Source organism: Dermacentor silvarum, chromosome 11 (assembly GCF_013339745.2).
Source record: "Dermacentor silvarum isolate Dsil-2018 chromosome 11, BIME_Dsil_1.4, whole genome shotgun sequence".
Lineage (NCBI taxonomy): Eukaryota > Metazoa > Arthropoda > Arachnida > Ixodida > Ixodidae > Dermacentor > Dermacentor silvarum.
In genome coordinates, this window is record NC_051164.1 from 52,969,621 (window position 1) to 52,993,599 (window position 23,979).

The 23,979-nt window shown below is 44.3% G+C and overlaps 1 long non-coding RNA gene across 2 annotated transcripts in view; it reads left to right on the top strand.

Annotated features, from left to right (window-relative positions):
• Positions 1-2,019: 2,019 nt before the first annotated feature.
• LOC119433687 (uncharacterized) overlaps positions 2,020-23,979 on the top strand; it is a 103,761-nt gene continuing 81,801 nt past the window's right edge. Inside the window, exons 1-4 of one of the 2 annotated variants that reach the window (XR_007464515.1) lie at positions 2,020-2,079; positions 4,691-4,749; positions 6,772-6,836; positions 20,625-20,686. This is a non-coding gene — a long non-coding RNA (uncharacterized LOC119433687). Of the gene's footprint in view, positions 2,080-4,690; positions 4,750-6,771; positions 6,837-20,624; positions 20,687-23,979 lie in introns of those variants that run through there. The other variant, XR_007464516.1, reaches the window with a different exon arrangement.

The window sequence follows — 23,979 nt, forward strand, 5'->3', positions numbered from 1 at the left end:
AGTGTATCATTAGGAAAGTTTGCTGTGAGTTTCATTATTATGCTTGGTAATTTTTATTACGTGTTTTGTAACTACTGTTCCTTTTCCGAATGTATGTTTAGTACTTGTGTTTTTGTGCTGTAAATTAATCTTTTTCTTGAAAAAAAAATTTTAAGTAGGGCCAACCAGAACTTGAATGAACTTCACTATGCGTCATGTAATTTTTCTTAACACAAAGAGTACTTAATCTATGGTATAATTCTTTGAAGAAATGTTGCCAAGGGATATATCAACAATTTGTATATTTTGGAATTTCTCAAAAAATTTTGCCAGAGATGTTGCTAGTTACCGAAATTTTTTCGTTTTTTTGTTCAAAAATTTTTTTACGCAAATAACATTTTTTGTATTTTTTCAAAATAAATATATTTTGAAAGCCTGTTCATTTACCTTCACTTTTATATGTTGCATGACGCTGTAAACTTATTGGCTGTTGCACAAAAATTTTTATAACTCAACAACAAAAAACCCAGTTTCCCCATGGTAAGGAAAGAGATAAACCCCGTAATTTCTTTAATTTCTGAGTTTCTACCCGCTTTTTTCTGATGAGTAGCAGACCTTACGCCGATTCCGGTGGCAGTTTATTTAGTTATTTGTTGATTGCAGTACCCTCAGGTCCCAAATGGCATTACAAAGGGTACCATGTGCTCATACAAATCACAACGTAAAAAAGAACATTATTATATGTAGTTACCAGCCTGCTTTTCCCCTTATATTTCTCTCTCATTTATGTGCATGTTTTTAAACGGAATAGCTAATATACATAACCGTGCAATTTGATTTGACTAAGTTCAAGTTGGTTGCATTTTCCTGGCATCAGCGTTGCACTTGCGTGGTTCCTGCGTGAATGCTGCATATTGTATTTCCATATATTGTCATACCTGCCAGCTCTCCCTAATTTTTTGTCAACATTACGAATTTGATATATACGATTTCACATATTGCCTCAAGCCTAATGAAAGGAAGTTCTGTATGAAAATGTCTTAGCCCTTTGACTGCCACTCCCGAGTATATTCATTTTGTCATTTCAGCGCATTCCCTGTCTTTCAAGAAGCAACTCATGCAAAATTAACATTTCTTACCTGTTGCAACATCTATAAAGAGTTTGAAAAAAAAAAAAAAAAAAACGCCTAACTCCTAAGTTATATTTCTAGCAGCTGGTGGAGCAAATGTCTCTGTGCTACGCCGCAAACGAGCGTGGCGGGTCTGTCTGCACTTTGACAGTCGAAGGGATTTGTAACTGTTGACGAATTGTTCGTCGGAGAAAGTGACGGCAAAGGAACATTTTCTTTGTAGCACTAAATGTCCACTGACTAGCACGCGAAAAATAAAACACGGCCGTCCAAGTCTTAATGCAGCTGTCGAAAGATATCGGGCAGTGTAAGATTGCAAAAATAATGCATGCAAAAAAGAAATTGTGATATTACTTGGGCCACCCTCTTGTAGCAGCACAGGATGACATATACCATAAGGTACGTGCTTCGAGCAGTTTCTTTAGGCAAGTTTCTGAAGCAGTCTTAATCAGGAACAGCATAGTCACTAGAGGAGTCATTATAATCCAAAAACAGTGTGCTGCTTTACAATTAACGCTGATCCACGTTTGCTGCTGCACGTGTGGTGTCTCTAAAGGTTAATCATCGTTAATAGAGTGCACATGCATCCCAAAAGTACATAGTACTTAAGGCAGACTTTAAAAAAAAATGCAGGCTATTCCCCCTTCCCCTTTCTGGTGTAGTCACAATGGGGTTTTTCTTTTTTCTTCTAATTTTCACGTTCGCAGGTTGGCAGGTGGGGTTAGGCCGTATGAGGTGTGGTGCCACAGGGTGCACTTAGTTCCAACATCGCAGCTTTGTCATTTGTTCTGCTGTAAAGTGGTGCAGTGCAAACGGAAGCACTGCTTTTGACGGGAAGATTGGCATCCTGCCGCTTGCAAAGGTTTCGTGGCAAGCCAATCTAAGCGCTCGTTGTCTCCCCTTTCTCTGCAGACTCTGTTTGGAAAGGAGGCTGACAAGCTCGAGCAGGCCAACGACGATGACAAGACCTGTATCCTTGGCTTTTCTGCGTTATGTTCCGTACACTGTACTTCCCGGTAATCTCTGATACGGCTTCCTGTCTTGTTTGTTACAATTCACATCCATAAAAGGGCTGCAGCTGAAATGTGCTTTGAAGCAAGGAGGATGGATTTCTGTATTCGAAGAAACAATAATTATTCCTTTGCAGAAACATCAAACGCAAAAGTAAGACTTTGTCAGATAAGTTTTTCAGAAAGCCACGAAGTGTAGGAAGTGTCACTAAAGGGAGAAATTGTCATCTGCCCAAGACTAGTGGCGCAAGGGAAACTCGTGCATGTTTCTCAAAGAAAGCTTGCAGTTGAAAAGAAAATTCGTTCTGGTTAAGGGAATTAATATTTGCGTTAATTTCACACTAATAGGCAGATTATCAGAAGAAAAAATGGAGCTCGAAGATCCAGTTGTTGAATTGAGCGCCAAAGCCCCAGCGCATTGGGTACGTCACCGTGACATCGGGGTTTCAAAGTATTCTTGTCATATTTGAGCCATTGTGACTTACTGAATGTTCCTGCAACTTGCTAATATCATTGTTTGGTTTTTCTAAAATACAATACAGTAAATGTTTACCGATAACAAATCAACTAGGCCTTAGCAGACGCTTTCAAAACCCATGAAGTCAAGGTGAACTTGTGTGGAATCTTCAAGGGGACACTGGCCACGCATCTCTCATTTTTCAATATTTTCTGGTCTACCAAGCCTCTTCTAGCATTAAAAGTATATTTTGCAGTATTGTAGAAGGGTATTACTAATACAGCTCAAATAATCTTTTTTCTTTAGTGCCTCTAACTGACCACCAAGCTAGCAGCTGAACTAGCAGAGCGAGGCTGGCCTAATTGGCACTCAAAACCGGAACAGATTAGCAATCAGTACTGGGAAACCAGAGGTTGCCATCTGCTGGCCTTGTGGTTAGCTCGGATGGTAGTGCGACTGCCTTAGCAATTAGTTGGTTCCGGGTTTGCTTCCTGGATCAGGACAATTTGTTTTTCCTCAGTGGCAAAGCCTCCTTTCTGAGAAACCTGTATAGGTTTCATTCGTAGCTGCGCACTAATCTTTTTTTTCTTTCGTGTTGCATACCTGTTGGTTAAACATGCCCCTTTATTTATCAAAAGAAGGGGGATATATTTATCTAAAGCAAAATTTATGCAATCTGGCTATCTCTTCTGTACACCTAGATGCAGGCAAAGTTTTCAGATGATTGATTTAAGCATAATTGATAGAACATCAGCCATTATCAGTCACAGGAGAGCAATTCTGAAAACTGATTTACTGACATTGTGCAAATGGCAGGCGGAAAAGAGCTCCGATGATCATTGGTACAGGGAAACTGTGTGTTTGACTTTGTCGGTGCATGGAGAGTAAGGTGCTAGATTGACTCGTGATACACCTTCAAGTTTCTCTTAAGCATCTGAACTTGGTTGATCGAGTACGTTTACTGCGACGTGGGCCACGTGTTGGTCACAGCAGTTACTCCCCCTGTGCGGCTGTGCAGGGCTTCCCTGCCATGCACAAGTGACATCTTTTGATAAAAATTAACGAGATGGAAAATTCTTGTTGCTCCTGTTCTGACGCATTGTGGTGCCATCTCTCTGCTTCTTGAGCAAGTTTCAAAGAGGCACAACTCCCTGCTGACTCACCGATGGGTCACGATGAACCAGAGAATATGGCAAGTGACCCACCGGTGGGTCATCATGCACAGGAATCGAGCCTTCACAGAGTGCTGCTGCAGTGAATGGGCTAGCAAGAATTGAAAATGCAGCCTAGGAATTTGAGCAATGTGTTCGTGTGCGCTAACGACACCAAAGAAATACAAGTTTAGCTGTATCAGCAATTTATGCTTTTACAGCATCAGAAGAGCTACTAAAGCTATTAGAAAAGGCTTGGGAAAACAGACAGAAATGAAAGAAAGACTGATGGTGAATCCCCATTGAAGTTCCCCGCACCAGCTAGCTATTACTGGAATTTTGATGTCTGCTCCAACCTAGTTTATTGGCAAAAATGGACCATGTATTATAAATGAGCCATTGATTGAAATTAGCATGTTGTTTCACGAAGTTCCACTGTGCCACAATGGACTAAATCCAAGAAAACACTTTGAAATCCACGACTTCATATGGGCACACCGACTGAGGTTTCAGGGTGCAGTTCAAAAAATGAGTTGGGCTTTGATTTCCTTGTCTTGTAATCGACCTCTTATAGCTAAATTAACAAAAGTGAAGCTTTGAAAATATTTTATCAGTAAACTGGATAGCGATTTCGTTTAATGTCCCTTTAACACCCGTTGCTCTTTAAACACTTGTGAGGTGGTCTTGTGCATCGAAGCTCAGCATCTGGCTTGTACATCAGAGGATTGCAGGGGAATCCGTTCAGGACATGGGCTGTCTTGTGGAATTTTTAAAAAGGGGGCAATTTGGTCGCAAAAGGCAGTTATCTTTTCAAAAGTGATTGCTGTGTAATGCTGGCAGGTATGTTTGCCTATTATGATGCCCTTTTGATAATTTTCTCATTGCCCTCTGTTGTTTAAGAAAGAACAAACAATCTGAGAGCCGCCTGAATTCTTTGGAGCAGTTGACCTTACTTTTCACCAGACTACCTGATTGAAAAGGAGCCTCTAGTCACCAAGTTCATCTCTGTCCCAAGGACAGAGGTGAGTGGTGATCAATGAATCATTCAATTTCTTTGTCATACAATGTACAACAGATACATGAATATGCGAGAATAAAAAGGGAGGTCTCATAGCACAAAGCTGTATGGTGCATTAGTGGTATGGCCGAGTCTGCCTTTGCCATTTAGAGCGAGTGCGTGTATATATATATATATATATTTCATTGGCCTCCGTGCCTTCAGAATTTCATATTTAACTGTTACCTTCATTGACCACTATGCCTTAGGACTTTCTTTTGAAGATCCTAGATAATTACTTGCTTGCATGCTCATACACAAACTTCAGCATAACAAACACGAAATTACGAATTATTGGATATAGAGTAACAAAGTAAATATCAGTGTGGCGAATACATGCTTATATGAATATCGGATATAACAAAGGTATTTTTGTGTCAGATTCTACTTATAACGAAAGTCACTGTAGTTACTTCTGAGCTGCTGTTAGTGGCCACATTTTAACTGCATTAAAGGTGTGCTGGAACACCTTTAATGAAAGGTATTGAGTGTTTCTGGTACTCGAAAAAATCTTTTCTTTCTCCGTATTAGTTACTTATGTGTGCTAACTCTATTAAGTGCCCGATCCCAAACAATTAGCATTATACGTGTATTGTTTTTTTTTTTTTTTTTACTTCGAGCACTTCTTTTTTAAAGCCCACAAATGTGACTCGAATCATGTCACTATTGATTAATTATGTGCCCAGGCAGACATCGCTAGCACGAAAAAGCCAAAGCAGTCAATTCACTAATTAGCTGATACATTAATTCACTTAGTTACAGACATTACGGCACAAGTCCATATTGGAAAGTTGAAGGAAATCATTATAAGTCTAGTCCGTGTTTCAATTTCAAAACGATTACAGCCTGCGTGGCTGATGGTCCACTGCAGGACAAAGGCCTTTGCTAGCGATATTCAATTACCCCTGTATTGCACTAGCTGATTCCAACTTGCTCCTGCAGATTTCCTAATTTCATCACTTCACTTAATTTTCTGCCATCCTTGACTGTGCTTCTTTTCCCTCGGAACCCATTTCGGCACCCAGAAGCTGAAATAATTGGCCTCAAATTATTTGTTGAATTTACCTGATTACGCACGCAGCACTGTGAAGCGTGACTTGTGGTGCAACCCTCAGGTGACTTAGCAGGGCTAGGTTGAACAACAGATTCATAGTCAGTACACAACATGGGCCAAGATAAGGCAATAACTCTTTTTCAATGCTATTTCTTCTTGCTGTTCATCAGAATTTCCAAGCGTTATCACCAGGATTCTGGCCGTGAATCATGGATGATGATAAGGGAATAGAATTGGAGGGGGGGAGCCAAAGAAACCCTTACGTTATACTGGCCGTGGTCTCGTGTTGAGCTCGCTTGTATACGGATGATCACACAATGGAATAGAGTTCAGCTAGAGGAATCCTTATGTTACACAGGCTGTGGTTTTATGTCTCTCCTCGCCAGCAATTATTGGAAATGGCAGGCGGACTGTTACATAATGTCGAATGCGAAATGCTGGTGAGCTTTTGTACTAGTGAAACGTTGCTAGAAAATTGAAGTGAGGTCTCTTGATAATTACTGATGAAAATATTGTGACCAGAAAAATTAAGAAAATAATTGTCTCTGAATGGGCAGTCAGACTCAGTATGAGCTGCAACTCAGTGCCCATGGTTAAAGGGTTCATTGGCAAGACTGTACATCGGCGATGATATTAAGAAAAGGAAGAAAATTGGAGATCTAAACACTGTTCCAATTACTGGTATTTATTAAACACATTTCTCCTATGTCGGCACCATTGTGCATACTTGAAGCCCTTTCGACCATTGGTACCTTGTTGCAGCTCATATTGAAAGCGACTGTTTGTTAGCACCTTAGTCTGTGAGCATTAATGCTGCAAAACATGTTGTCCTATTGTTTCGAACTATAATTGTCAGCAATCGATTCTGCTTGACGGTGCCTGTGCATGTGTATTTGGTTCACCTCAATTTCTGCCATCTTTTTTTTTTTGCAGGTAGTCTCAACTGTGCCTCGTTTGTTGCTGGCATCATCGAAGCCATCCTCATCGGCTGCAACTTTGTAAGCACGTTCTCTTCTCTATTGCCTCATCTTGATGTTGCCATCTTTCCATATGCAAGTGGCTGTGGCACCCCCTCAATGCTTGCATGAAAACAAAAGCATGCTGCACTTAGATTGGTTGCAGTGAGATGGGCCTGAAGTTCCCATTTGTAAGTTCAGATGCTGATGTGTTTAAGCCTCACAGGAGCACCACTTAATCTCGAGCAGCATTATATTTAGTGCAGAAGGCATACTAGATAAGTCTTGTGCCTCAGTTCAACTAGGCTTTCATTCTGAATAGTTTTCAAGGCTGGCTGCTGTAAATTTCATTTCACCTAAATTTTCGTGATGTGTGGTGCTTGTCATCAGAGCATTTGGAGTAAAGCGTTAAGGTTGGGTAGTTATTTAGTTGAGTATGTTTAGATAACACTAGCAGGTAAGTCACCGACCAATAATTTGGACATGTTTGATTATTTGGACAGCTCCGCAGCACTGCCACTAGTCCCTTAACTTAATGTATAAGGACGACCAAAATTTTGGACACCTTACAGCGTGCTGTGTTATAATTCATACTCCGAATGCATGGACCATGTGCTCATTTGGCTGCCGAGTCAAGCAGAAATAATATATTCATTTTTGTATGCCGACATCGTCATCGGCCATATCGCCAGTGCCTCCCCGAAACCGAAATCAGTGAAACCTAGTCGATCTAGTAGTTGCTGATGAGAATTCGGTGCATTCAGTGACTAGTTTCGTTAATCTGTAGTGACAGCATTACATGGTTGAGATACGGGCCGCGATTTTGTGTGATCCCTTCTGCTCGGTTCTATGCCACACTTATTATCCACCGGTCATGGCCGTCTGGTTCCATTGATAGTGGGCTTTCTTGATTTTCCACTTCTGGCTACCCGCTGCCAGAGCCACCCAGAGTGCCTTCGTTTTTCTCGGGTTGCTCCGCCCACCGCGTGACGCGCTACCACCGCCGTTCGCTTAACTCGGGCTGGACGCTTCTGGCTACCCGCGGGCTGCCGAACCAGCCAGGACGATTTTGGTCTGGCTGCTCTATGGAAGTTCTCTGGCTAGCAGACGACAAAGAGGCAATGAGCGCTCGCCGCCATGTTTGTGGGGACTTGACGGATTGCAACGCGGGTGCTTGAGGACTTCCTGGCTTGCGTCGAACGCGTGCACCCCCCGGTTGGCATGGTTTTGGGCTTTGTCTCAGAAAGCGCTCGCGTACTTGTCAGCGCGGTGTGTGGATCGCTGGTTGCATTACTTCTAGCGTTCTTACTAGGGTTCGAACGCACCGTTCCGCCTTGCGAGGCAGTGCCATACAAGCGGTGGCGAACCATTTGACGTTTTCTTTTGTTTGTGTCCCGTAAATGCTTCTTCCCGGCCATGAACAGCGCGCTGCGCTCTCAATCATGCTTGCTTTGGTATCTTCGTGTTCCGCGCAAGTTGTCGAAGTTGTAGACGCTCATTCCCGCACATTGCGGTGCCTTTTCGGTTCATGTATTTCTCTAGTGGTATCCGTTTTGCATTGGTCACGTATATGCGGCGATATGTCTTTTTTCTGCAGTTAGTGTAGGCCTCGCAGCTAGCCCGTGTTTGCTCCGTCTCTCCCCTCGTATGCTTGGATGGCAGCTCGAAACCGATGCGTTCTAACTACAGTATAGACCCTTATAACGTAACCGTTTATAGTGAAGGACCGGATATAGTACGGTCTTTTCAAACTCCGTTAATTTTCCCATAGCACTCCATGTATACGCATACCGCTTACAGTGCAGCCGCGTGAGATGAAATACCGGTTATAATGCGGCTTCCCAGGAAGATCTCGCCGACAAGGGCGGCAGCGAGCTTCTCAACAAGGTGCGTGCTCTCGACCGGCGTGTGCATTATTCAATGCAGTCAAACTCTCGTTAATTAGGACTTATTTGGCCGCACATCGGTTAATTCGGACTACTTTCAGAGCTCGGTGAGCGGGGAGCGCCGCAAATGTGCGACGCAAAAGAGCAAGAATGGCGCTAGCGTCCAACCGAAACGAAGCGGCGGAGTCCGCATCACCGCAGCCATCGGTTGAAAACGTACTTGAATGACAGCAACGTCGGAACGCTTCGAGCCTATTTGTGTCTTTAAAGCCTGTATTCTTGCGTTTACCGCTGCGCATAACACCGCGTTGGCCGTGGGCTTTCATAACTGCGTAGTCATCCACGATCGCGTCGATAGCGGCCCGGTTTTCTCTGCCGCGGTTGCAGCGAACAGTAGTTTCGTTTTTACTCGGTACACGCGTCGGCCACGTGCCTAAAAACTGCGTAGTCGCCATCGATGATCGCATAGATAGCGACCGCGGTTTCGACCGCTAGTTGTTGCAGCGAATGGTAGTTAATTCGTCCAGACTTGGTGCGTGCGTCGGGTGCGTGCCTTCAGACCGCAAAGTCGCCGTTCATAATCGCGTCGACAGCGGTCACGTTTTTTTCCTCAGCGGTTGAGGCAAACTGTTGTTTCGTTTTGACTCGGTGCAAAGCTGACGAACTTAAGAGCACCGGCTACATCGAGATAAGTTTTCGCCAGCTCACTGGCGAAAACGCAATCGCAAAGGCTTGAAAATCGTTTTGGTTATGGTGCGGTACCACTTATAGTGCAGATATTCGTGACTCCGGCGACTTACGTTATAAGCGGTCTACACTGTATATATAGGCAGTTGATGTTAAGGAATGCACTAGTTGAGATGAGTAATGACCACACGTACATTAGCTTTATTATTGCTATCGTGATCAGCCAATGCTATTTTTCGTATGAAGCTTTTCGTTACAGGCGGCGTGCATTTTCACGTGCCAGCCTCAGCCCCAGCTCCTTTAGCACAGGAGCAGAATTAAGAGGAGCACCGTCAGCTGAAACAAACTTTCTGAAATCTAATTCAAGCGTGTACTAATTTTATGCATATAAGACGTACCCGATATCCTACTTTTTCGTGTCTTGTCAAATGATGTCGAATGTCGCCAGCGGCCGACGTGATCGCTATACGAGCAGCATCCTCGAGCGATCACTTACGTGCGATTTCACGTCTTGGAATCGGATGCGACGCACGCCGTTTGTTGCGCTGTGCAAAGTGAGCTGCACAGTGCGCGTCCTGTGCCAAGTTGTGCGAAATCTCGCAAAAGTGATCGTATTCCCGAATGCAACTATATATTTTCAAGCTGACAGCACAGAAATGGGCCGACTATGCTGCGCGCGCGCCGCCCACGCCGGTCGCTGCCATGCTGGTAGCATGTTTGCATTTCTTCCGCGGCCAGCGCTGTCCCAGCGTTAAATTTTGCAAACTTGGGGTTGTCTTGGGATCCCATACCACGTGACTTCCTATCAGAACCGGAACTAGCTGGCTGCCATCTGGCTGCCCGGGGCCTGCCTGATTTCCGAAAATTGAAGAAGCCCGGTGTGTGGAGTGTTGCTCTGACTACTGACGAGAGCGTGAGGAAGGATAGCATAAAAGGCATTACTAAAAAAATCGCAGCCACGGAATCTCTAGGCCAAAGGCAAGTGTACGTGCACGCAGCAATGCTTTGACAAACTTGGGCCATATGTTTGGACAATCATTTTTGAATATACTTTCATTTTCGCAATATTCTGTGTTACCTTTTTTTTTTAACAGCACCGGAGGCATCACTGGGCGCCTGTGTTTCAGCTATGTGATAACGAGCTTGGCACTGGGCCAAAAATGCCCTCGCTCTTGCACTGGTCGCATGAAAGATAGCGTGCTTGGCAGTGCGCTAAGGATGCCATTGCCCTTAAAAGTCAGTGCACCTTGCGCTAGTCACGCGAAATTGAATGTGTCCCCTAATGTGACGATCTGAGAATACGGCATGCCTTTTTTTTTTTTCCTTTTTTGCCCCTTGTGGAATAGTCACTGATTTTTGTGCAAATCTGGCAATTTGGACTTCCGATTATTTGGATTTTTTAGCGGTACCCGTTGAGTCTGAATTATCGGTTGCCGAGTGTACAAGCACGTGGCACAGTGCTGTGTGAAGCGAATATAAGATGCAGCTCTCAGGACAGCGTGCACTGCACTCTAGGTGCTACGCGTACGTGGATGCGATGCAGGAAAGCATTGCGGGTGCCACTGACAGCATGTGCGAAGAAATGGACGAACACTCTGCACTGGTTTCAAAGATTCTTAGTTCTGCGGAACTTCCAGCGGGCGATGTTGACGAATCGGTCGTCATCATTTCTTTTGATGCGAAATCGTCAAATGACTTATTGAGCGAAAAATTCTGCGACGTCTATAGCAGCGAAAATACGGCACCTAACTTTCCAATGGCTGCGACACCACATCTCGAGTGCGCCTCGCGCTCGTGACGCTGGCTCGCGCTTGCTGGTTTGGGCCTCAACGGAGCAATGCGTGCGAACAGGAACACCTGCTGTCACTTAATAACTCGGACAGCTCAGTGGCGTTCAATTGGACATTAATGCTTTCGCATTCACTTCTCACAAGAAGTGCTTAGGTGTCCTCTTTTTTTTTTTTCAGTTTTGGTATTGCAAATTTTTGTGACACATTTAGTGGAATACAGTGCAAAATATTGGAGCAACTTCTCTCCCTATCTACGCTATTGGAACAAGGCTCCCTACACAGTAATGTGTCTTTTTGACAAAGCGAGGGTTTTCCAGGTGTATGTTAAGTTGCAGGTGGCTGCTCATTTTTGGCTTAAATTTGTCCTGTTCGTTAGCAGTATTTTGTCTTTGACAATGAATACCCAACTTGCTTGCGCCTATGCTGTTCATAGCCTATAATCACAAGAAAAATCTTGCTCTAGAACTGTTAGTATTAGCCAGCCAACTGTGATAGAAGTATTATCAAAGGCTGCCTGACAGCACTTATGAACAAAGATCTGTGATTTCGGCCCCGGATCTTGCTTAAATTATGTCTAAATTCGGTCTATGTATAGATGATGGGCAATTCAACATTTTTGGGTGAGGGATTTGGGGTGCAGTGTACTTAAATCGGCTGTGATGATCATTTATGGTTGTGTTCCTGAAGTGTAGACATTGTGTATGATGTCCGCAATGTCTGCTTTGCCTGCTAGGCAATTTCGCTTTTCCAAGGCTTCAGTGTTCTTGTTCCATAGCTGTTCTTGGACACTGCAGAACCTTTGAATGACAAAATGCCATATTGAAGGCCTTGAAAAGCCTTAAAATTTTATGGCATGATATATGGATCCTTGAATTTAATTTTGGGGGTAGCCCACTGGATTTTGTTTGGGACATCTGGCTACAAATTTGGTGCAGTCCAAAAGTCAAGCCAGCCCACTCTGGTTAGCGGCTTAGTGCGATGGCGATTGTTGGGGCACACATGGTATTCTTTGGTCTCTAAGCCTTTCTCATGTGCTTTTTATGTGCAATGAAAGAAAGATTCTGCATTGTTAATGATGTGTTTAACGCCGATGAACTCATTTGCAGTTGTGGGGGGCTACTTTGCATAACCACTCTTTGTTGTGGCTCTAATAGGAGAGACAAAATGTGACATAGCGTTCTTTGCATGGGCTGCCTCATGAGCAGTGCATTTGGAGCTAATTTCTAGTATGAACTCGGTAGCCTTCTGTGGTCTACAGTGGTAATTCCTGGGTCTTCCACACCAAATGTTTAATATGGCGTATGGTTCACTGACAAGGAACATATTATTCAGCTGTTCTGCTAGAAACTGGCTCCACGTGTTTGTGCACATGAGCTCCTTCGTGGCAGGTGGCACATCTTTTTCTTTGATCCTAGATGGCATGAGCTCGAATCACAGCAGTGTTTTGTTTTTTATCTCTTATGCATAATATTCCTTTGTCATTGAAAATGCTTGTTGGGGCCTCGGAAGTCCTTCAGAACTCGTACAAGTTCTTCCACAGAAATTGCTATGAACCGTGTGTGTTCCCTGAAATCTCTGACAGTACATAGGCACACCTGCCAACTCTTGAATTTTTTAAAGTTAATGAATTCGGGGCCAGTCTTCAATTTTACCAATGTTGTGCAAAGTTTTCCTAGAAATTGTGCTTGTGAAAAAGGTTCGCCAGTTGATGTCCAGCCACATTCTTGTAAGTTTTCTGATGGTGAAACGACACTAGAGGGATACATGTTTTGAACAAGTTTATTCAGACAAATTTCTATACTGTAGCAAAAAAAAAATAATAAATCCACAACAAAATCTCTAAAAGCCGCTGGGATCGAAAAATGTCCTGCTCGTCTGTCCTTGCTGTTCCGTGTTTGCTACTGCTTGTGTGCTATGGCTAAATGTAAATCATCATTAGTAATGGATGTATGTATCCCACAGAAGGTGTGTGCTCAGGGAAAGCTTTAAAAAATATGCATGCTATTCCATCCTTCCCCTCCTCCGGTGTCGTGTCTGTGAAACCCCAAAATCTAAATTAAATTGTGGGGTTTTTGCATGCCAAAACCTTAATATCATGAGGCATGCCGTAGTGGGGGGCTCTGGATGAATTTTGACCACCTGGTGTTCTTCATGTGCACCTAAATCTAGGCACATGAGCGTTTTCACATTTCACCCCCATTCAAATTGAATGATAGGCAGCAAGCATCATTTGTTGGTTTAAAGCAGGAACGCAGGACGATCTAGAAGATGCTTGGCACGCGACTCGCTTTCTTTTGAAACCACGGTCAGAGGAGACAGACCAATCCAAGATTTCAGGCTGCAGTCATGTCACACATGTATGTACAGCAAATCAATTGTATACCTATGGTTCACATATGAGAGCTGTCTGTACGCATTCCAAACGAAGCCACAAGTAGCTAAGGGTGAAGCTCTCTCTCAGTTTTCTGCCTTGGGTATTGCCCATAATGCTGAAAATGTTCTTGCAAAATGCAATAGAACCTCATTGATTCTATCCTGTTACGTACAGTTTCCCAGCGTCAACATTCATGATTGAGTTACGAAAAAATTTGCCAATACAGTTACGCTTCGTGTTTACTACTTCATATCTTCCCGGAAAGCACTATCTTTCGGCGCCAACATTCAGTACATTGCCGAACTTCAATCGTATGATACGCTTTCCGGCCGCTAGATCCCACGTAAACAAGAAAAGGCACTAGACGTAGGCGATCGAGAACAGTAGCCACCTGCCTCTGCAGCTTCCCCGCAATACTCACCCGCCCGTCTCGCGTGAAACACCAGCGCACACGCAGTTTCCCATTCCACGACACGATCTTATCCCGCGACTTCATATGCCACATTCACAGCTATCGTCACCAACCTTACTGTGATAAGCATCTTTACCTATTTGTTTCGCAGAGTGTGGGTAGTACTGTTAGAAGCATACTGCACACCATAAACCAAACGCGTCGCCCGGAAGTGCGAAGTGAGCATCATGTTTTGCTCTAGTGGCATCATAGGCATCGTATTCTAGTGTCTCCTAGCAGCTCAATTTCGTTTCAGTTACTCATCGCTGCCTTAAATGACTATGCGATAGGAAAACGACAGCGTACACCTCGGCTTCTCGGGCCCCTACCACCAGCAGCTCGCTGTATGTCACCGTATGTCGGCGTCTCGGGTGCCGGAACGATTCGCTTTGAGTGGACACGTCAAAACTTTCCACCAAAATGCCCCTTGCTCAAACAAGCTGCTTACCCAGCCCAAATTCGAGGAGTGCAAACGTAAGCTTGCTGAAGCTGCAAAAAAATGACAATGCACTTCTTGTGTTCCAATGATTCGCGCAACGCTTTGCATTACATAGATGTCAACTACAGTTGAGCCTGTCAAATTTTTAGTGGCAACAAATCGTTAGTTCTCCTGGTTAGTACATTCTCTCTCTCGTATTTTTTTCCAAAACGTATGAATGAGCTTCTACTGCATGTTTTCTTTTCGTTGATTATGCTTATCCTCAATGTGTTTTGTACATTTACAAGGAAAAATTCTTTTCAGGTATTTATATGTGCCATCATTAAAGGTTTAAAGGATCTCTAAAACGGTTTGGACAAATTTTGTAGACGTACAGGGTTCAGCTACAGTAAAACATTCCTGCCACAATTAAAGTGAAGCGTCTCCTATTAAGAGAGCTACGGACGATTACAAGTTACAATCCTCCCTAGCCAAGCTTTTTCTCCACTCGTTCGCCGAGTTATCGAGGCTAAGCTCCGCCTTCACTGGCTGTGCGTCATGATGTGATGTCGTGTCGTCTTCTGGTTCTCTTGGAGCCAGTGTGCGAAGCCTCTCCGACCTCTCCGCGGCCTAGCTATTCAAGCAGCGTGGGTTGCGAGCATTCTGTCGCAGCGTTGAGCGTGTCCGTATTGCGGTAACCACAGGAGCTGGGTGTCTTCACGGATGGGCGGAGGCGTAAACTAAAGCCCCTGCATACTACTACTGACTGCTGTGATGAAGGAGCTTTAGTGTAGACGTACGTGAGCGGCCTGCACGGTCCAGCCACCAGGTGGTGCGGAGCTTAACCAATCAAACACAGAGCTAATAATGGTGTAACCAAGTGTCATACATTTTAAACATTTAAAAAGACAACGTCTTCAAGATTACGCTCCTGCCGAAAATTTACACCAGCAGCAAAGTAGAATACACTTGGTTACTGCTATATTAGCTCTGTGTTTGGTTGAGCTTTGTGCCACCAGGGGTGGGAAGGGGGGGGGGGGGGGCTGCACTGTGTACGCCGGTCACGCTTGCGCCTCTGCCTTGCAGAGAGATATGATGTGGCAGCTTTACATGTCGCCAATTGCTAGATTTGCAGCCCACAATGTAACTAGGGCAATCCATGGTCCTCAGGAAAAGAAAGATCGCGACTAACACAGCTCGCGTCAACACGGAGAACGTTCTAACACAAGCAGGACGGCACTTGCTGTGCGCTTGAAGTGCTTGAGGTGTAGTGATAAATTGTCCTTGTGCATTCTCTTTCTATAACTTTCTTTTATGAAACAAATGAACGAACATTCCAACTATTACGAACAACACTTGTTCACCGTAAAGTTGGAAAAATTATTGACGTGCCCTGGGCAGCCAGTCGGATAGCTCGCCTGCTGATGTCATATGGCCACCACACATCACTTGGTGTAGGGTGGCTGAAAATTCAGGGGAGCGGCGTGCTGCAATCGGCAGTGATGTACGTTTTTAAAACCTTCTAATTACACGCTTTACCCGGAGCACGTAGATGCGTCAGTGATCAGAACGACTAAGTACGCTTGTACAAATGGTCAAAATCACTTCAGGCTCCCTTTAAGGCGGGAGGCAACGCACAGAAAAAGAACTTTTTAGAATCGAAATGCAGGATTTAAATAAATTTTTTTCCTGAATTAGCATGTCTTATTTTAAATTAATCAACTATTTAAAGTGCAAAAGAAATGGTTCACTTTATTTTCTGGCAAGTAATTTTTGTCATAAAAGGGTTAAGAGGGCTAGTTGTGCCAGCAATGATAAGTAATAATGAATTGCTAAATTGAGTAAGACTTTTGGCATTTATGTAGCTAAGTGTGGGACCTATGCAATGAACTAGGATAAATGTAATGCAATAAATATTGAGGAAGTAATGTTTGATAAACTAAGCAAAATGAAAGAAATTGCCCATTTGAACCAAGTTTACTTGTAAAATGAGCTGTAAATTAAAAATATTGCATCATTTTCTTTTGTCTTAGTTCGCTGCACACATCTCTATGTGTGGAATGAGTGTGCAAAATTTTGAAATATTCATTCTGAAAAAGGTTCTTAAAGTTTGCATAACATGAGGTGGAGCAAAATCTTGTTTTGAGAAAAACGTAAACAAATGTTTCAAGCTATGTGAAAGGTGTCAAAAAACACATTGAAGCTTTGTGGCTGTTTTTGGAGATCTTAAAAAATTGCAAAAGCACAACCAAGTACAAAAATGCCTGTAAATGTTTCAGACAAATAAAATGAAAAAAGTGTTTCGAATGGCATTTATATAAAAGAAATCTACTGATGTTCGGAACCAAAGCAATGTGGTTTCAGTTTCGCAATACGAGGGTATGGGTTGGAAAACTAAATTTCTAACCAATGATGATAGGAAGATAATTCCTTTTGCAACATGTTTCTGAATGTTTGGGCATACATAAAATCAACCTTGTGCAGGAAAATTTACTTTTGAATGTGGCCTCGCACCTTAATAGGTAGTTTTTAAAGAAAGCTTGGCACATTCCACGAAAACCATTACATTTTAATTTATGAATATGCTATGGTTAACAATGTCAAAGGATTTCTTTGTCGAGAAACATGCCTAGTACTGTTTTATTATTTAAAGGATAATTAATAAGCTCAGATAAGGTCAAAACAGCTGTATTGGTCGACCTATGTTTTCTGAAACCATGTTGGCAGGGCATAAGAATGTTATCAAGGTCTTGGAAAAAACATGATAACACAGGCAGCACGCGCTCTCCTCCGCGTTCTCCTCCGGCAGCACGCGCCGCGCTGCAGTGAAGCCACATTTCTGGGATTTGTCACTCGTGTGTTAGCTCAGTGCACGTGCGTCGTCACTTTGCGCAGTGTTATCGTCCATTCGATGAACTTCCTTCAGTTTTAGCTCCGTTTAATTCAAGCAAATTTTCAGACCTCTTCGAGTTTGAATTATCCGAGATTCAGCTGTATTACACGCCCTCCCCCCTTCTGTACAAATTTAGTGAAGGCTCCCTCAAGGTAACACAGTTATCTCTAAGGCCATTGTTTGTTGCATACTGCTGTTGCTGGAAGAAAATCATGGCCATCATGTATTGAACATTGCATATTTTGCACAGTTTGGGTTTAAAAAGTGGCTGTAATTCATAGCAACATTCTCCAAAAGTGCATGTGCATGTTCGCTCGCCATGCTGCATGCCGATCACCCGTGCAGTCTATTGTACCAGGTGTCTTTTTGTTTTTAGTCTTACTAGATTCTTTTTATTGTTTGCAGCAGATAGCACAATTCTTGTCCTTGAACTGGGCTGCTGAAGAAGTGGTCATTTTTTGCACAAAAATGAAAATGAATGTTTGACAAATTTATTACAAAATTTTTATAAATCACCTTCATAACTCGTTATAGCAATGTACTATAGCTATATAGCTATATATAGGGCACTATAGCAATGTACGAGTTTTTAAAGGCGCTGTAGTCAAGAAGATGCAAGCCACTGTGCTGGAGCTAGCCACAAGGCTGAAGCTCATGTTCATCGGGATTTGGGCTATTTGGACTGCCTTGTGTTCATCATGGATACCCACAGTGTGTGGAAACCCAGCACCTCCCTCCAAATGTGTTACGCGATTAATTTATGGAAGGCAAATTGGTCCACGGTGAGCACGAGGCAGTCCGAATACCAGTGAGCACGAGCTTCAAGCCGCGCGGCTAGCGCCAGCCCAGTGGTTCGCATCTTCTTCACTATGGTACACACTACTTGGAGCAAATCTTAAAATTAGCACTAGTTTTGAGACGAACGCTGTCAGTGTTGCGGTAAAATACACTCTTGTTCCACTTTTTATGAAAATGTTGTTTATTGCATTGGCATAAGAATAACTGGAACACCAATGTATTTTGTTGCACACTTTAGGAATGAATATATCTAAACCGATGGCATCTTCAGAATTCGTTTCAAGTGGATATGCCTTGGGAACTTACTGGCTGTGATTCATAAATTGCAATCTGCCATAAAATAATTAAATACTTAATTCGTGAAATTTTGTTACTAGTTGATTATGTATTTAAATTTATTGTGCAAGTAATATGCCCTCTGCGATTAGTCCATCTCAAGGACTGGAAGTGGCCTATTTGCCACAGGTGATTAAACAAAAATTCTTGTCAGTTAAAGAAAGCTCAGTATATGGTGGTTGTTGCAGTGTTTTGCTATGCGCATGTGTGTGTTGGCTGCATTCAGTATCATTGTAGCGATTTGCTGTACCTCCCACACATAATAAATGCATTGTATTGTGGGCATTAGCAATTGGGCTTGTAAGGTTATTTCGAAGAGGATTATTATGGCATTGGTAGACGAGGAAACCAGAATAACAGTTGCAGGTATATTTCGACAAAATAATTGTTATCTATTGACTTTGGGAGAATAACCAACCCCATTCAACTCTAGCAGTCTGTCATATTCAGTAATAAGCTTGGTGATTTCAGTGGACATTGAGCGTATGGTAAACCAGTTTCGGTAGAAATGCTCAGTGCATTGACAAAGCTGTTTGAAGGTATTATATTGCTGTGCCTTGTTTATTTGATCTTCATGTGCCTGCACTACAGTAATCACCTGAAAAGCGCAGGTGATCCATATGGTCACTTCCATATGTACCAAGTACTGGAACTAACAAGCATGTTTATTGTCTGTGACTAACTTACACATTTTTCTGGAGTGTTATGTGCAAGGGCGTTTGTTGGTGGACTAAAATGTGTGTTAGTAACTGTTTGCTTGTTTCAGTTTAAAGTGGATTATGATTGGTTTCGTTGCATGTAGTGTGCTTATCTGTAACAAAAGTTCCTGAGCCAAGTGATCTCATGAGACTGGAAATAAAGCTGGCGTTGCTATTTTATTGGCAATGGGCTTATGTAAGGTCTGGAGACGTATAGGCTTCTTTAGACTTCTACGTCCAAATGTTGATCTGTGCGAACAAGCTTATGGAATTGGCAGGTACGTGGCAATGGCCACAAGATATATTGAGGGGGCCAGCCTGGCCATGGGTGGGGTATGTTGTTGACAGATGCGGAATCGCTATGATGGGGACCGTCGGTCGGACGTCGAGCGCGTTCTCCTCTGCTTGGGGCAAACATCGTCCTTGTCACTGCTGCCATCACTAGACAGTAATGCTACAACAGTTGTTGTAATACAGTATTCGAGCTGTATTGCAAAATAACAAGACATGTTAGAACAACTGCTTACTGGTTTGACTTAAGATAGACAGAAAGGGGGGGGGACGGTAATGGATTATGGTATGGTATGGTATGGTATGGATTATGATGGTATGGGATTAGAGTCAGTATGGATTATGAGCAGACAGATGCCACTGGTATTCCAGTTTAAAAGTAAGGGGAAGATGAGTTGGCAGGGTCATTTTATGTGTGGGCGCATAAACTGGCGGTCTGTGTAGTACAGAATGGTGGCCGCGCAAAGGGAAACAAAGTCAAGAACGGCAGGAAGTGGGTGACATGACGAAAATTAAGAAATTTACAGCATAGGGTGGAGTCGCCTGACGTGATGGAGAAATAGTTCGAGACTGCTGGGAGAGGCTTCTGTCTCCCGGCTGACAAAATGCACTGCTGCAGGTGGTGATGAATACGAACGATTGGCTTTTACCGTTTAACCCTGCTTGGCACTAAAGCTAGACTTCAGGCAGCTTTGCACTAAAGCTGAGCTTCTCTATGCAACATTATACCACTGTTGGAATGCCTTGAAACAACTGTTTGAAGCTGCCGTTAGTGCCATGGCACAGTAGCATGACCTAACCTATGCATTGCTTATTGTTTTACGTCAGTTGTGCCGCTCCATTGGTGTCATTTGTTACCTAAGGCCATTTGAAGACACTAATGGGCAGTGTCATGATGTTAAGCAATGTGTCGATTATGCCATGACATGATCTAAGGACATGTGAAGACGCTAATGGCAGCTCCAGTAAGTGCTTCAAGGCACTTGGCAGTACTATAAATGGTGTATAGAAACCCAGTTTTTATTGCAAGCACGAGCGCACTCCATTGTCGATTTTAAATTCTATTGTTGGTACTCATCATTGTCATGACGCTAAGCAATGCATAATCCTGCCATTAGTACTCTTGCTAAGGAAACTATTGTGGCCGATAGTACATGTTTGTCTTCATTCCAAGTATCCCTCTCCTCTTGTGTTTTGTGCCATTGCAGCCAGCCAAGGTGACTGCCCACTGTACAAAGGAACAACCTTCATGATTAAGTTTGAGGAATCGTCATTGCCAGGGACAAAGCGATGGAGAACCGATAAAGCCACGTGGAGCGCCTAGTCCGTCCTTCTCATGTACAGTCACCCACAGAACTGCGCCTCCGATGCCCCCGTTTCGTTAGCTCACTGTTCTTTCAAAATAAAGTACTCCTGTGTCGAGCACTTTGTCGTATGTAATTGACCACTTAAACCCTGTCCCCCAGTGCATGCTGTGCAAGCAACACAGGTTCACAAGAAGGTGGAGACCTGGAAGTAATGAAAATTGGTCAGGCAAGGGAAGCTTCAAACCGGAGCCAACATTTTGAAAGTCCCTTTGTGGATATACCGGCTCCAACCTGAGGCTTGCCTTGTTTTATTGTTTCACCACTGTTGACCAGTGCATGTTGTATGTTTTCAAGTTCCTGTCTCATTTGTTTGTTTGCTGTGGTGTTGGACATGTCTTACTAAATCTCACGTCATAGGGGGAACTGCTGGACTCAATTTTTTCGTTAGGCCCACGTAAAGCCAACGGACAATGAACCAAGAAACCCACAGGGCCAATTAGCTGTGATTTTAAATTGAATGTAAAAATTTTAATGTCAAGGGTATGAAAGTGGACAAAAAAAAACAAAAAAACATTGTGCTTTTTGTGAGAACCTAACCTACATCTTCTGCATACATGGAATTGAACTACAGCGATGGTTGATCCTCTTGTAATGATGTTTAATTCAAGGTGAGAAGCAGCAGATAAACAGCAGCCTAGCAGCAGCAAACAGTCCGAGTTCTCTTGCAAATCACAGCACGGGTCGTCGTCGTCTCTGAGCTGCTGCCGGAAACACAAGGCGCGTCCGCTTCATTACATTGGCCCCGGGTGTGAAACGGAGCCATCCTGGCGACTCAGGGATTAAACAGGATGAGGGGGTCGAAATAAGGCACGGCTAACATGCACTGTCTCGCGACCTCGACAACGAAGGTCCGGCAATGGTGTGACGGTCTAACTATATAGTTCACAGGGAGGAGGCGTCGATGATCCGGTATGGACCATGGTACCGCGCGAGTAGTTTCGAAGAAAGGCCGGGATGTGGGCGGTATCCATAGCCAAACAAGGGAACCAGGAGAGAAGGTGGCGTGGCCTGATGACTGTCACATCTTGTCTTCTGACGCCCCTGATCCTCGCTGGTCAATGAATGAGCCAGCTGGCGGCAATCTTCAGCGCATCGGGTGACTTCTGAAATGGTTGTGCACTCGGAGGTGTCAGGTCGTAGGCACGATAGTATCCAAAGGACACGAAGGCTCACGCCCATACAGGAGAAAAAAAGGGGAAAAACCGGTGGTTGCTTGTGTCGCGGTGTTATAAGCGAAAGTAACGGGAGTATGGTGTCCCAATTGGTGTGGTCGGACGAGACGTACATCCTCAACATGTCGCCCAGTGTTCGGTTGAAGCGCTCCATGGACTGTTCGTTTGGGGGTGATACGCGGTCGACTTCCGGTGAATTATCTAGCACTCGCGAAGGAGGGATTGTATCGCTTCTGACAGGAAGACACGACCCCTATCGCTGAGTAGTTCTCGTGGAGCACCGTGGCGAAGCACGAAGTTGCGAAGAAGAATGCACATCACAACGTCGCGCGTGGTCGCGGCGGGAAGAGTCGCGTTCTCGGCGTACACGTCAGGTGATCGACGCCAACAATAATCCAGCGGTTTCCACATCCGCTGTATGGGAGCTGGCCATAGAGGTGATGCTTACACGGTCGAGCAGGACACAGTAGCGGCTGTAGTGGGCCAGTAGGGCGCAGGGGGGGAGTTTGCTTTGTTGGCAGGCGGTGCATGATTGAACGTACTGCTGGACAAACCGATACATTCCACCCCAGTAATATTGCTGACGCAGCTTTGTGAAGGTTTTTAGGACACCGGCGTGTGCGCTTTGAGGGTCAGCATAGAAGTACGCGCACATATCGGAGCACATGTGACGAGAAATAGCCAGAAGCCGTTTCCGACTGTCGGGCATATAGTTGCGGCGGTAGAGGTGTTGTCGCACAGCAAAGTGGGCTGCTTGACGGCGTAGGGTCCGCGTTGAAGAAACGACCGATGGAGTGGCAAGGTAGTCGAGCAGCAGGGCAAGCGGGTTCTTGCGTTGCTTGGAGGGCATGTCAATAGCGGTCAATAGTGATGGGTCTGAGGTGGAGAAGGAACAGAAAGAAGCCACATCAGGTGTCATCGCGAGCGGGAGAGCGCGTCGGCGTCGGAAGGCTGTCAACCAGAGCGGTATATGACACAAATGTCATATTCCTGCAGGCGAAGCGCCCAACGGCCGAGGTGGCCCGACGGGTCTTTCAAGGAGGAAAGCCAACAAAGGGCGTGATGGTCAGTGATGATGCTGAAAGAACGGTTGTAGAGATAAAGACGAAACTTGCCCATTGCCCAAATGATGGGTAAGCATTCCTTCTCTGTGAGGCTTAATTCATCTCGGCTTTTTTAAGGTACGGCTGCATAAGCCACGACGTATTCTTCATTCGTGGCTTTTCGTTGGGCCAAGACTGCACCAAGGCTGACACCACTGGCGTCGGTGTGAACCTCTGTCGGCGCAGTTGGGTCGTAATGGCAAAGAATCGGTGGTAAGTCAGCAACCCACGTAACTTGTCAAAGGCTTCATCGCATGCTGATGACCACGCGGAAATGCCTTTGCTTGCGGTAAGCAGCTTCGTCAAGGGTGCGATGATAATGGCGAAGTTCCGGACGAAGCGTTAAATTGAGAACACAGGTGTATGAAACTTCGCAGGGTCTTGATAGATGTAGGGGAAATTTGGCAACTGCTCGAAGCTTGTCGGATCAAGGAGGATACCATCTTTCGAGACTACGTGACCCAAGACAGTTAATTTTCGGTCAGTGAAACGGCATTTCTTAAGGTTGAGCTGGAGGCCAGCTTAATTGAGACAGGTCAAGATGTCATGCAGACGGGCGAGACGTGTCGGAAAAGCCTGTGAGAAAACAACTATGTCATCTAGATAACATAAGCAAGTCTTCCACTTGTGTCCACGAAGAATGGTATCAATCATGCGCTCGAAGGTAGCGGGAGCATTGCAGAGCCCGAAAGGCATGACGTTAAACTTGTACAGGCCATCGGGATTGATGAAAGCTGTCTTTGGGCGGTCAGCCTCGGCCATGGGAACCTGCCAATAGCCAGAGCAGAGATCTAAAGACGAGAAGTATTCTGCACCTTGCAGACAGTCTAGAGCATCGTCGATCCGAGGCAGTCGGTAGACGTTTTTTCTCGTAATCCTGTTTAGGCGGCGATAATCGATACAAAACAGGATGGTGCCATC